General features: G+C 41.0%; 1 protein-coding gene and 2 long non-coding RNA genes across 3 annotated transcripts in view; 2 read left to right on the top strand and 1 right to left on the bottom strand.

Moving 5' to 3' along the window:
* Positions 1–1,921: 1,921 nt before the first annotated feature.
* On the top strand, positions 1,922–3,079 carry LOC144458350 (uncharacterized). Its single transcript, XR_013487843.1, has 2 exons — positions 1,922–2,376; positions 2,750–3,079. It is a non-coding gene; the product is annotated as an uncharacterized LOC144458350 (long non-coding RNA).
* Positions 3,080–11,143: 8,064 nt separating this feature from the next.
* On the top strand, positions 11,144–11,946 carry LOC144458357 (uncharacterized). The gene is made up of 2 exons (XR_013487851.1): positions 11,144–11,355; positions 11,610–11,946. It is a non-coding gene; the product is annotated as an uncharacterized LOC144458357 (long non-coding RNA).
* Positions 11,947–12,037: 91 nt separating this feature from the next.
* The window catches only part of LOC117248295 (heterogeneous nuclear ribonucleoprotein L-like), a 139,416-nt gene continuing 138,189 nt past the window's right edge, over positions 12,038–13,264 (bottom strand). The window contains exons 14-15 of the transcript XR_013487850.1: positions 12,347–12,434; positions 12,038–12,226 (exon numbers count right to left, since the gene is read on the bottom strand). The gene's annotated coding sequence lies outside the window, so the exon portion shown is untranslated. The remainder of the gene's footprint in view (positions 12,227–12,346; positions 12,435–13,264) is intronic.

Here is a 13,264-nt window from a genome sequence, read left to right as displayed (position 1 = left end):
ACAGGCTATATAAACACCCCGTGTCTCAGCCTTCTCTTGAATAGCCTTGGGTATCCATGCTCTTTGCTATTCAAGAGAAGGCTGAGGCAGAGATATCGGATGAAGCGAGATACCCAACTCAGCTCACTTCCTGATTCAGTGACATCAGCACCACGCCCCCGTAGGAGACTTGCGGCAGCTCTGAATGTATTGTCGTCAATGAGGAAAATGAACGTGATCATAATTTATGGTCAATAATTGAGCCCTGTAGTCACTAAAGTAAATATTGGGTTCGTTTTGGGTTGCATTTTTCATCCGCACAGATCAAGAGAAAGTTAACTTTATTTGAGCCCTATCCATCTCAGAAAACAAGTTCTCGCGAGATCTCGTGATCTTGATAAACAGACGGTAAAATCACAGTTAGCTTACAAACAGTTATTTACCGCTAGTAATAAATAAAAAATGCCCAAGCTTTGTGCAACAATAGGCTGCAATAATAGGAAGAATGTATTTTCATTCCACCTGCTAACCACACCCACTTAGGAGACAGGAAGAGTAACCGTTTTCTTGACATTGGATAAGTCTACAGTTGGGTATCTCCCTTCATCCAGTATCTCTGGCTGAGGCACGGGGTCAAACATGGGGGGATTGCACATGCGCAGTGTAACTTGAGCTGCGATGCTGGAGGGTGACAGCAGGGGCGCTAGATAAAAAGCGCAGGATCTGCTCAGGCGATCAAGGAGTGCGCTTGGTGCGGTCTGCTTGGACTTTTGGACGGCGGCTGCCTGAAGTTGTCGGAATTGCATCTCTGTCATTCTCACCCACAACGCAGGCCACCAGTGACAGTCCAGTAATAAGCTGTAAAAATGACATGCATGCACATATCCCAGAACCAACAAAATGGAGCTAGATCAAATATACCTCTTATTTTGCTGTGTGATGTTTCCAGCACAAAGCTCTTCCTCAGACTTTTAGTTCATTTGTTATTTGTGTGGTGACTGTTTGTGTGTGAAAACGAAAAATAAATCATTTTTGTCCTGCAATTGTTCCTGTGTTTTGTGGTGTGTGACATCAAGACAATAATGAAACATATGAAATATTTGAATACTGGAATATGTCAAAATGTGTCAATAAGCTCTTTTTTCAATATCATTTTAATTTGTTTTTCTTCCTTAATAAAGTAGCTAACCTTAACTAATACCTCTGGTAAAGAACTAGGGCTGTTGTCATTGGTTTTGAATCTGAGAATCATCCTTCAGTGTAACACTAGATATTATCACAATATATTTTGCTGTAAAGAAAATTCTTGTCAACTTTGTTGAAATGAATATAAACATCTGGAATTGAAACAAGTGCACTGATCAAATAAATGACTGGATGTTACACAAACAGACTTTTGTCAGTATTTTTATATTCATCTGTACTTTTATTGATGGGTAAATTGCCTCCATAATTAACCAGTCAAACAGAAGAGTTATGTCCCCCAAAGCAGTGCTCTAAGAAAACCATCCAGCTTGTCATCCTGGTACTCCTTGTTTTGAATGCAATTCTGAGCCCCTTGAACTTTTTTCGTTCCTGCACTATAACTGCATTTACTATTGAATATATGTGTTGCTATCATTGTGCAAATAACACACCTTTGCCTTTTAATATACTTTGTTCACCGTTGTCTTTGTTCTCTATAGACTTTAAGGCAGCCAGACTACAGCACAAATTTAACAGGAGGTCGGGCGCTTTGGCTGCACATCTGGAGCGCGCGCTAAAACAGTAGTGGCTGTTTCTGTTGCGACGAGTTTCTATGTTGTTTTTTTGGCAAATATAAGTTGACAGACATGTAACGCTACTGAGCCTACAAGTGCACACTTGTACACTTGTTTTGTTACGCACTGATATTCAAATTGAGCGACGTTTTGAAACCCAAGACCCAGCGGTGAATAACACCTTGCGACCCAGGACCGACTGCGGGCACTTCAGTGACATGAAACAAACATCCCCCTTATTCCGCGGTCTCACGCCATCTACTGAGCCTTTGAGGAAGTGCAGACCAGATTTTACTGCGCATGTGCAATCCCCCCATGTTTGACCCCGTGTCTCAGCCTTCTCTTGAATAGCCTTGGTCATTTCACTCAGCTAGGAACCTTCCTAAGCTAAAAAAGACTTTCCGACCGCAGCCTAAGAGACATGAGACCGTGAGACGGCCTTACCATAGACATATATATACATAGATGCCGCACCCTGGCTTGTGGGCTGCATCAATACCGCCGCCATCTTGCCTAGGTGCTCTGACCAGTTCAGACCCGTGTCAGACTCAGCAAAAATGCCACATTTTTGCTCTGCATTTGGGTGTACGAACGAAAGAAGTGTTAAAACCAAGCAGAAGGGAATAACATTCAACAGGTAAGAAGTTGTTTTACAATATTTTACTGTTAGGAACATGTTTAATGAGATATATATCTCAAAAAGTGATCCTTCTTTTAAGCTAATCAAGTAAAGTAACTGTCCTGATCTGGTCCTAATGCCAAATTAAGCTAACGCTATGTCACACAACTTAAAGAAAAAATGTTAACATTTATATAATATTACTTATAAAATTATGATGCTTTGTCAAACAGCTATGTCGGTGTATGTGTTATTCCAAATTGTCAACTATCTGTTTCATGGCACCAACATGACATAACGCAGTATAACGTTAGTAGTTAACTTGTGGCCTGAATGGTAACTTCAAATTATGTGCAACTGCGTTTTTCTGACACACTTATTTTGTGTGTAGTTTCCCAAAAAACACAGATAGGAGACGGGCATGGGTAGCAGCAGTGAGGAGAAAGGACTTTGTCCCGAGTTACTCCTCAGTCATCTGCAGCTGTCACTTCAGACCTGAGGACTTCGACAGGACTGGGCAGACTGTCCGTTCAAGGGACGGAGTGACTCCCTCTGTATTCAATTTTCCCGAGCATCTCTGCAAGGACTCCTAAAAATACTACTACTGTACACTGTATATATTTTTGTAAATTCGACCTAATAATGTAAACAGTTCTGTGTCCAGGCTTCCATGAGCACTGTGGTGTTATACATATGAGATTAAAGCAAAATTTTGTGTAAACATGCAGCTGTAAGTCATTTATTTTCACTTGTACAAAACCAACATTTGTTAATCAGAATGTGTAACTACACTGCAGCTCAGCACAACCCTGCTGATACACTATTTTTTGCACATTGTGTGACTTAAAATGTGACCAAACATTTATAATCAAAATTAATAATTAAATGACATCATGGTGGGCATTGTACATCTAGTAAGAAAAAAGAATATTTATTACATGGTGAAAGTTTAAATGTGTTGTAGAACTAGATCAAATATTTTGGTATGAAAAGCTGCATTTTTTATTTAACCAAGTATCCTGTATCATAACTACATGTCTGTCTGACAAACCGCATGAAAATCGGTTGAGAATTCAGCGAGTAATGATGATTTTAATCATAAATAGTCTCCTGCCTCAATGCATTAACAAAGAGCATGGATACCAAGAGGCGAAGCTCCGTTGAATTTTTGCCAACAGCCACTAGGGGCACTGCGGTAGCGCTGCCGCCATTTTGGACTGTTGAGCTTGGACTGTTGCGCCCAGACAACATGCAAGATGTCAAGGAGAGAGGATGAAAAAAGTAAAAGAAAACAGTGTAGTGCAATTAACAGCAACAACTATCAGTGGAACACCCCGCACCTGGCCTTCCACCGTTTCCCTAAGGATCCCGACAGGTAAGAACTCCTGAGGTGTAAGTTTTAAGGTGTTTTAATCTCAATTTAATATGCCAGTTTTGGAGAGAAGAATATCAGAACTGATTACTGCTTTAGCATTAAAATATATTAAAATAGCCTATATATATTATTATTATTATTATTTCGGTCCCCTTACTGTACAAACTGTAAATAAATCTTTATTCCTGACTATGTGACGTCGCCATTAATATGTTTATAGTTAAAATACTGTTTTGTTTTGGTTTTTTTTTGTAGATTGGCTTATGGGTGATTTTGAAAGAGTAATTAAGTTAATCTTCTCATCAGTGGATGTAATATGTAGAGATGCCATCTCGGCTGATTTTCTTCGTTTTTTTTTTTTTTTAAAGTCTATATTTTGCTTTACAAAAACGTGAAAAAGCAGCTGTGACCAAGCTATCACGAGTTGAGTAGCATTGTAAGCATAATTAATAGCGATATACTTAAGTTTGTCTGTGTGTTTTTGTATGCAAGCGGGTCTGTTGCGGTCTGCTGACAGTCCAAAATGGCGGCGGTAGGACGAAACCATGGGCGAGTCTGTTGCTATGGGGCGTTATATTGAGCTTCGCCTCTTGGTATCCATGCTCTTTGGCATTAGGCAGCGCGGCTCCACCTGGGCAAGATGGCGGCCGTGTTTACGTATCGCTCTAATGAGGAGCGCCGTTGAATGCGGCATCTACGGCTGCATCCCAAGTCTCTTAATTACTGCTAACCACCTTATTTAGCCACCTTATCTAACTGTTTAGTCCCCCCCATCTAGGAAAACAGAGTGACAGCAAGCGCAAATCGTGGCAGAGGCAGCTAGCCGTGGCACTTCCGGTGGCAACCTCAGGTGCCGCGGCAGTTGTCGCTGTTTGCTGTGGCAACTTCCGGTGGCATCCTCAGGTCTCACGGACTTGCTGCGGCAGCTGAGGCTGTTTGAGGCACTTGCCGCTTGCCACTGATTTTTCGTGTTGTTGATCGATCTCCATCGATAGAGTACACAGTTTTTTGTGTGTGATATTAAACAATTCTATAGAGTCCGGGAAAATTTGTTGGCAGCTCTGGTTTGATCATATATTTTCACAAACTTGTATTTTAATTGTCACTCTGCTCAGGCAACTTGCGGGATAACTCTAGCTGATGAACCAATCAGATTGTAGTTTAGAGAATATCAACCAATGGCAGACGGCCTTAGGACCCGAAAATGTAAACAGGGAAAACTGACAGCTCCGTCTTTTTTTGACTCATTATTGTGTCAAAATGAACAATTTAATGTAGGTATATAATCACCATCATTAATATATGTATGTAACATGATTGTATAATCTTAGGGTCTACACAAATCCCTTTGCAGGTGCTAAAAATGGCCAGTGTTGTGATTTATTTTTCTATGTATGCCCCCGTTAACTTTTTTATATTGCTGATAATAGCGACAGCCTACAGTCTCTGCGTTGTGTTGTGATAATGATGGTGGACTAACGGCTAACAGTTAGTAACGTCAGTTGACTCCAACGAAGACACAGGAGCTCCGATGTCGATTCCATGATGACTGTTTGTTGCTTACAAGTACTTCGGGGTCTGGGAGATACAAGCCCGGTCTCAGTAAAACTATTTAATATAAATAAAATCGTAATCAAAGGAAACTTACAATACTAATAAATGATGTCAACATGACGAAGCTTAATAACCGTTAAATAACAAATTACATGGTCAACGGTCTAACTTTGACCAGGATCAAAGATCATACCTCTCAAGTTTTGGATCTGAAAATAAGGGAAATTTTCCGGCGCCCGCCGCGAGCCGTCCCACCACCCCAACCAAGCTCCAGTATCCCTTACATTTTAAGACAGGTGTACAGGAAATCTAAAATAACCACTTGTCAACCACTTACTAACTACAATTAGGTGATCAGAATCTGATAGGCCTACCTTTGTTGACATTGAAATGCTGTGAACATTCGTACGTTATAATACAGGGTTATTATGTTATTATAATACGGGAGATTTACAGGAAAATACTAATACGGGAGACGGCGGGAAAGAGGGGTAAAATACGGTAGTTTCCTGGCCAAAACGGGAGACCTGACAGCTATGTCAAAGACTTACTATATTACAAATTACATAAAAGACACTATTGATACAGATGAACCAGTACACATTGATAATCACTCTGAATGTCAATATAGTTATAATTAGTAATAAAGTCTCTCTCAGATCAGCTATACATTAATATTTACAGGTTTCCATTTAACAGTCACACACTCACCTGGGGGAAAGAAGCCCGGTCTGACTTGTTCCCCCGGTGATGGGTGATCGTTACCTTGGATTCTGTGTAGCCAAGTATTAAATTTGTAATATAAGATAACAGCATAAAAATATGAAAATAACACAAATATGTACACCTTACAACTATTAAATAAAGGTAAAATTACTGGCAAAATTATATTCTATATTACAAGATTTTGCTATTCGACAGTGACCATTTAAAGCTCAACTGATGTATTTAATGTAACATGCAAGAGGCATATGTTACATCTGCTTCTCATATTGTTCTAATACTATACAAAAGAGTAATTTTAATATATGTATATATTTCTTAATAATAGACCCTAAACTGACTAGTTTATAAGCTTCTAGAGTCTAATGAATGACCTAATAAACTACAATATACAAGTGATGAGTCTGAGTCGTTTTCTCCACTTGATTTGATTTTTTTTAAAAATGTCATCTCATTTGCATCAACCCAAACACGTTTACCTTAGCTAGCACATCTGCAGCTAAGGATGCATCCTGGAAAATATGGAGTGCTGTATGCACGTAGCAGGCAGCACAACTCCTAATAGGCTATCATATGGTTTTCAGCCGAAAGTTGGGCAGCATTTGTAAGAAGTTCTCTGGAGTGGGTCAGTTTTGATACTAAAGAAAGCCAAGTTGCAGCAATAGCTGTAGAAAAATATGAGTTAAAGGAAAATGTCTTTGTGTGCCAGCTAATGTTGGCTACCACCGAGAATGTTATATGCAATATGCCAACAGAAGAAACATTGAGAGAGCTCACAAGAGTAAAGAGAGGGCAATACAGCAGATTGGTTTGTACAACATTGTGGTTTTGACTTTGGCCAGTACATTCAATTTCAATTTTCATATCATAAATATTCATATATCATACAGTGGTGAAGTATTCAGATCCTTTTGTTCAGTAAAAGTGCTAATACCATAGTCATCACATAGTTTGATAGTTAGATAGTTTGCGTCTGATTTCCTGTCAACTCCATGGTCTCTCGAACCAGCAGGCGAGGATCAAGATGTCACACGTGTCCAGACGATGTGTAACAGCCTTTCAGTCATTCATTCAGTCAGTGGCGAAGATGAAGACGGCCCGTCGATGTCGTCCATGACAGCGGGGCCCGAGCAGTGCAGTCAGGATACTCTGAGCGTTAGCTGGGTTACTCACAGCACAGTCCGTTTATTCCTCAGGTTCTCCTCATCGGAAACTATGAACTGCAGCCTCATTAGTAAGCTGAGTTAGCTGTACTCATAGAGGCTGTACTGCGGCTAAAAGTCCGTTCACTTTGCTAGTGATGAATGCTAACAACACATCGGTGGCTAATGAGCTAATACACAACGTGAATAACTGTTCAAAACACTTCAACTAAGTTAACGTTAGAAACGTCCTAAGCTTCTCACGGAAGATATGCAGAAAATGTCCAGGTGAATACTGTCGGTTAGATAGCATAAAGACCATGAATAAAGACACAGACTACATACTTTTTACGGTTAACTCCGGTGTTGTGTCCCTACTGGTTTCCAGTTTAACTGGTTTCCTTACCGAACAGCTGCAGATGTGCTGCGCCTCCGTCAGCAGATTCGTCACAAATTCACAAACATACACAACATATTACTGGCGATCTTAAAGTCGCAGCCCACATCTACCACAGCGGATATGCTTCTGTAAGTGAGCACTAGGTACCAGCGACATTAAAAAAAGAAAGGAAAGAAAATATGATATACACAAATTTGCGTCAAGCTGGACTCGATTTCACGTCAACAAAAGACAATATAGCACAAACCGCACGTCTACCTGTGTGAGCCACTGAGACTCGAGCGCACGGCTTTCCTCAGGTAGCTATTAGTAAATTACGTCAGCATCCAGGTAACATTTTGATCTGGGCTGACCTGAGACAACTGGTTACCCTCGGCTTGCCTTGAAAGTACCCACACATATAATGTTTCGTGTTCTTTTTCCACGAGTCTACAAACATATTCAGTGCCACGTTACAGTCTGCACAACACTGCACACTGACAAAGCCTGTCATGTTTAAAAACTAACGATTGGTAGATGTGGGCTGCGACTTTAAGATCGCCAGTAATATGTTGTGTATATTTGTGAATTTGTGACGAATCTGCTGACGGAGGCGCAGCACATCTGCAGCTGTTCGGTAAGGAAACCAGTTAAATTGGAAACCAGTAGGGACACAACACCGGTCAATTCCGGTCAACTCCTCTGAGCCGTGTTTACTTCCTATTTGGGCGAATATCATTGGCACACTTCAAGTCAGATGACGCTGGAACTTGTTGTTGATTGGTGTGCGGTATAGTACGCCATAGCGTTTGCCTGATTAGTTTATCAAACATAAGTTTAGTTTTCATAAAAATATGATCGAATTGAGACTGCCGACAAACGGAAACTTGTTCAGAAAAAATATATTAAATTAATGTTAAAAAAACAGCTACTCTATGGCTGAGGATCGATCATTTCAAAAACAAAAGCAGATAGCGACCTTCGGCCCACCGCCTATACCACGGCATTTACCGACCTGCCACGGCAACTACAGCTGTTTGAAGCAGCTGCCACAGGATGAAGTGACTGTGGGGCTGTTAAATGATAGTTTTTAATAAAAAAATGATGATAATAAAAAGTGATTTAACCATTAAGACTTGGCACAAAAGAATGTAGTAGTAGTAGTAGTCTGTCTCTCTCTCTCTGTCTCTCTCTCTCTCCTGCCACGGACTTGCCACTGTCTGTAGGGATACCCAGTGCGGATTTTACGGACCTGCCACGACAACTACAGCTGATTGAGGCAGTTGCCACTCACCCGCCACGGCTTTTACTGACCTGCTAATCACTGTATCTGAAATCAATAGACAGACAAGAGTTTCAACCTTGTTCTATTTATTTATTTTTTATCATCATACATAATATGATATAGGCTACATGTTTTTCACTGTATTAAGTACAAAAAATACAATAAAAATAATTTCTCTATGGTTTATTTTTTTTTATACTGTCACTGTTAATTTGTCTTTATCTTTCTGTTTTTGTGTAATGCCAACCAACACCCATTACCTGATATTTGCTGATGCATATACCGAGATAATAGCGAGTTACTAATCAACGGCCTCATTTTGAGTCTGTCTCACCCTGCTGATTTTGGCATTCATAAATTCTAACAATATTTACAGCTCTGATTGTGCTACATTTGCACGAAGTCTTGATTAAATCAAATTTCACAATTTTATTATCATTATTTTTTATTAAAAACTATCATTTAACAACCCCACAGTCATTTCATCCTGTGGCAGCTGCTTCAAACAGCTGTAGTTGCCGTGGCAAGTCGGTAAATGCCGCGGCAAGTCAGTGGCAAGTGCCTCAAACAGCCTCAGCTGCCGCGGTAAGTCAGTGGCACCTGAGTACTATGCCACCGGAAGTGCCACAGCTGCCTCTGCCACGATTTGCGTTTGCCCTAAAGGAGTCAGGAGTTAGGAGTGAGGAGCGAGGATTGCAGATTAAGAGACATGAGACAGCCTTAGCGTCACGTAAAGCGAAGTCCTTTTCTGATGACGGCGCGACAGCTGGATCTGCTGCATAACGGAGCCATGTTAGCCGTAACCCCCACCCCCCACCGTCATGACTCTGGTCACACACTTTTGTATGTATTACCATTGTTATTGAGTCATTTGCCGAAGTTTGTCGCAATTAAAGAACGGTCCGTAGCCCTGCTATTCCACTGTCACTGTGATGAGCATCATTATCATTATTATTATTATCACTATTATTAAATCCACTCCCCATCATTCAACAAGTCAGCTGCTGAGTGAATAAGACATATCAGACCTGTCAGTCTACCTCAATCAATTCAGTTTTATTTATAAAGCCCAATATCACAAATCACAATTTGCCTCACAGGGCTTTACAGCATACGACATCCCTCTGTCCTTATGACCCTCGCAGCTGATCAGGAAAAACTCAAAAAAAAAAAAAAAAACCTTTAACGGGGAAAAAACGGTAGAAACCTCAGGAAGAGCAACTGAGGAGGGATCCCTCTTCCAGGACGGACAGACGTGCAATAGATGTCGTACAGAACAGATCAGCATAATAAATTAACAGTAATCCGTATGACACAATGAGACAGAGAGAGAGAGAGAGAGAGAGACAGAGAGAGAGAGAGAGATGCAGGACAGACGGTAATGACAGTAGCTTACAACAACATTAATGAAAGTAATAATATTAATTAATATTAATATTAATAATTAATATTACCTACAAGCTATTAAACATTATTCCACTCACATGACATGCAGGACAATTAATGATGGGCAAATGTGTTTGTGTGTGTGTGTGTGTTTGTGTGCGTGCGTGGTGTTATATCAACACGTGTGGTTCTGGACATGAGCAGCTACACATTTAACAGCCACACATCACCGACAGTCCGCTGAACAACGCAATGGGTTGTGAATGAAATAAACTTAATTACAACGTGACAGTCTTGCACGAAATATCATTAACGTTACTCTTTGTAGTCACGTAGGCATATGAATTACAACGTTTCATTGCAAAGAATGCATGTAACGGGTACACTTATACGTATTTATACGTCAGGGCCTCAAGATGAAAAAGACTTCCTGTTAGGAACCTCTCGTGTTACCTTACTCATCGCGCCTAACGCCTAACGCTAACTCCTTACTGGCAGGAATAAGAGACATGAGACGGCCTTAAAGAATGGCGGACCTCGAACGATTTCTGGTTCAAGTCAGGAGTTAGGCCTTTTCTGATGAAAAGCGGCACAGCGGCACAGCTGATCTGCTGCATAACGGAGCCAGCGTTTGGCGTACATCCCAAGTCATATTATATTCGCTGATCAAAGCCATAACCCCCACCCCCTGCCGTCATGACTTTGGTCACACACTTTTGCATGTATTACCATTGTTATTGAGTCATTTGCCGAAGTTTGTCGCAATTAAAGAACAGTCTGTAGCCCTGCCACTGTCACTTATTATTATCATCATCATTATTATCACTATTATTAAATCCACTCGCCATCATTCAACAAGTTAGCTGCTGAGTGCAATCAGGTGTGGTCTGCTGCAATGCCAGCTGAATCCAGTCAACTCATTAAATGTCAGGTACCAGGGCTATATAAGGGTCAGTCAATGTTTGACCAAAGTTATATCCACAACAACACCAAAAAAAAAAACAACAAAATGGACAGAAGAGCCAAAATGAGGTTCCTGCTCCAAGCCCATGAAACACTGAATGTGCTGGAGGAGCTGGAAGAGAGGCTGGAAGAGGAGGAATCCAGCAGAGCCAGGAGAGCTCAGCGGCGTGCAGCCATGTACTTACTACAGGTAATCATCAAACATAATGCTTCAATGAATAGTATGTAAAATTATATCATAAAGACAGCAAACACACTGATAGCTGTAGGTTGTGTAATCAGATATCATAGCACAAGCCCAGACACAAAATGTGTAATGTATATCAGCCAGGAAAATAAAAAATCCTTATAATAGGCCCACATGATTAAAAAAAAAACACTTCAAATTTTGTTATTTCATGAAGAAATGAAACATGGGAAGTAACAGTTTTCTTTATTTTGCAGATGGAAGGTGCAGGGTCACCAATACATGCACGCCTCAACCCTCATTGTGCCAGTCCTTGCTGTGTACTTTGATGGCGGGGACATTGGTGTGGTTCCACCTCGTCCAGTGAGGGGGGGAACGATGCCGACATGGCCAGTGGGACCGACCGGTAGGGCTGCTCTCCGCTCCTCGTGTCCAGCCTGTCCTTGGGGACATGAAGGCCTGGGACACGGGCCACCACACTGTATGATAGGGCATGTGCCTTAAGATCTTTTGTTCACTTCAGTTATGTATGTTCAGTTCACTTATGTATATTCCTAATTTAAATTTAGATAAATAAAGTTCTTGTTATTCTTATTATTCTTGAGTTGTCTGTATATTCCTATGTTCCCTCTAAGTTTGTGTTGTGCCAAACTCCTTTGCACATTAGGAGTTATTCTGAAAAGGACTGGCAGCCCCAGCTCCAGGGGATGATGGGCCTCCAGAGGACACAGCAGCTACATCTAGCGGGTTGCACGAGTCCATCAGGACAGGCGGCTCGACGGCGCGCCATGCCCCGATAGCCTCGTGCATCTGGGCATAGAATGGCCACGTGACTGCTGTCTCCTCCCCTCTGTCTGTCCCTGTGCCTCAGCTTCTGGAAGATATCAAAAGGGATGTGTCAGTGTGATGTAGAAATATGACATTATGTATAACCAACAGTCACAAATGCTTTATATGAGTGTGAACTGAGCTCATAATGAGTACAAAATCTCACCTTGTACTGGATTTTTAGATTGTCCCACTTTTTGGACACTTGAATGGGGGTCACCCTGTCCCCCATGTCCAGCAACCGTGTGATTTCTCTGTGAAGAATGAAACATGTACTGAGTGTACTCACAATAGGCAAGATGCATGACAATTACAGCAAACACTGTATGTATTTATTTAAAATAGGGACAATACATATTGATGAACATTTAACATGTGAATATGCAAGATTATGGCCAGCAGCTAATTTCCATCTCTAGTCCCTTTGGCAGGTTGATGTTAACTACAGGAAAACAATAAGACAACAGTGACAACAAGTACAAAGAACAAAATCTACACAATAAGCAAACAGATGACAATAAACAATGTTGCTCATGACAGGCCAGAATCTGAGGGCATGTGAATTACAGTGTTTCATTGCAAAGAATGCATGTAATGGGTACACTTGCGCTGTTTCTCCGCCATCTCGTTCAAATGAGCCAGATGTAGGGAGCGGGTATTTATACGTCAGGGCCTCAAGCTGAAAAAGACTTCCTGTTAGGAACCTCTGGTTTTACCTTAGTCATTGCACCTAACAGATCCCTCCTAACTCCTAAAGCTAACTCCTTACTGGCAGCAATAAGAGACATGAGACGGCCTTAAAGATGGCGGACCTTGAACGACTTCCGGTTCAAGTAAGGAGTTAGGAGTATAAAATTAAGAGACTTGGGACATACCCCCTGGGACGCCCTTGCTACTCTACCGGAAGAAGGAAGCAGATGTAACCATGGATACCGACAGACACTTTGGGAAAGCAAAATAGAGCAACATGCTATTAAAAAAAAAACATTTAAATATGAATTAAAATTAGTTAAATGAAAAATAAACCTGAACAAGTCAGATAAGAGTTACAGTGCAGTGTAATCAAAGTAATTCACTTGTTCAT

The sequence above is a fragment of the Epinephelus lanceolatus genome, chromosome 17, assembly GCF_041903045.1.
Source record: "Epinephelus lanceolatus isolate andai-2023 chromosome 17, ASM4190304v1, whole genome shotgun sequence".
Taxonomy (NCBI): Eukaryota; Metazoa; Chordata; class Actinopteri; order Perciformes; family Serranidae; genus Epinephelus; species Epinephelus lanceolatus.
The sequence above is the reverse complement of the archived record's forward strand: the minus strand, read 5'-3'. Positions and strand labels throughout refer to the sequence as shown.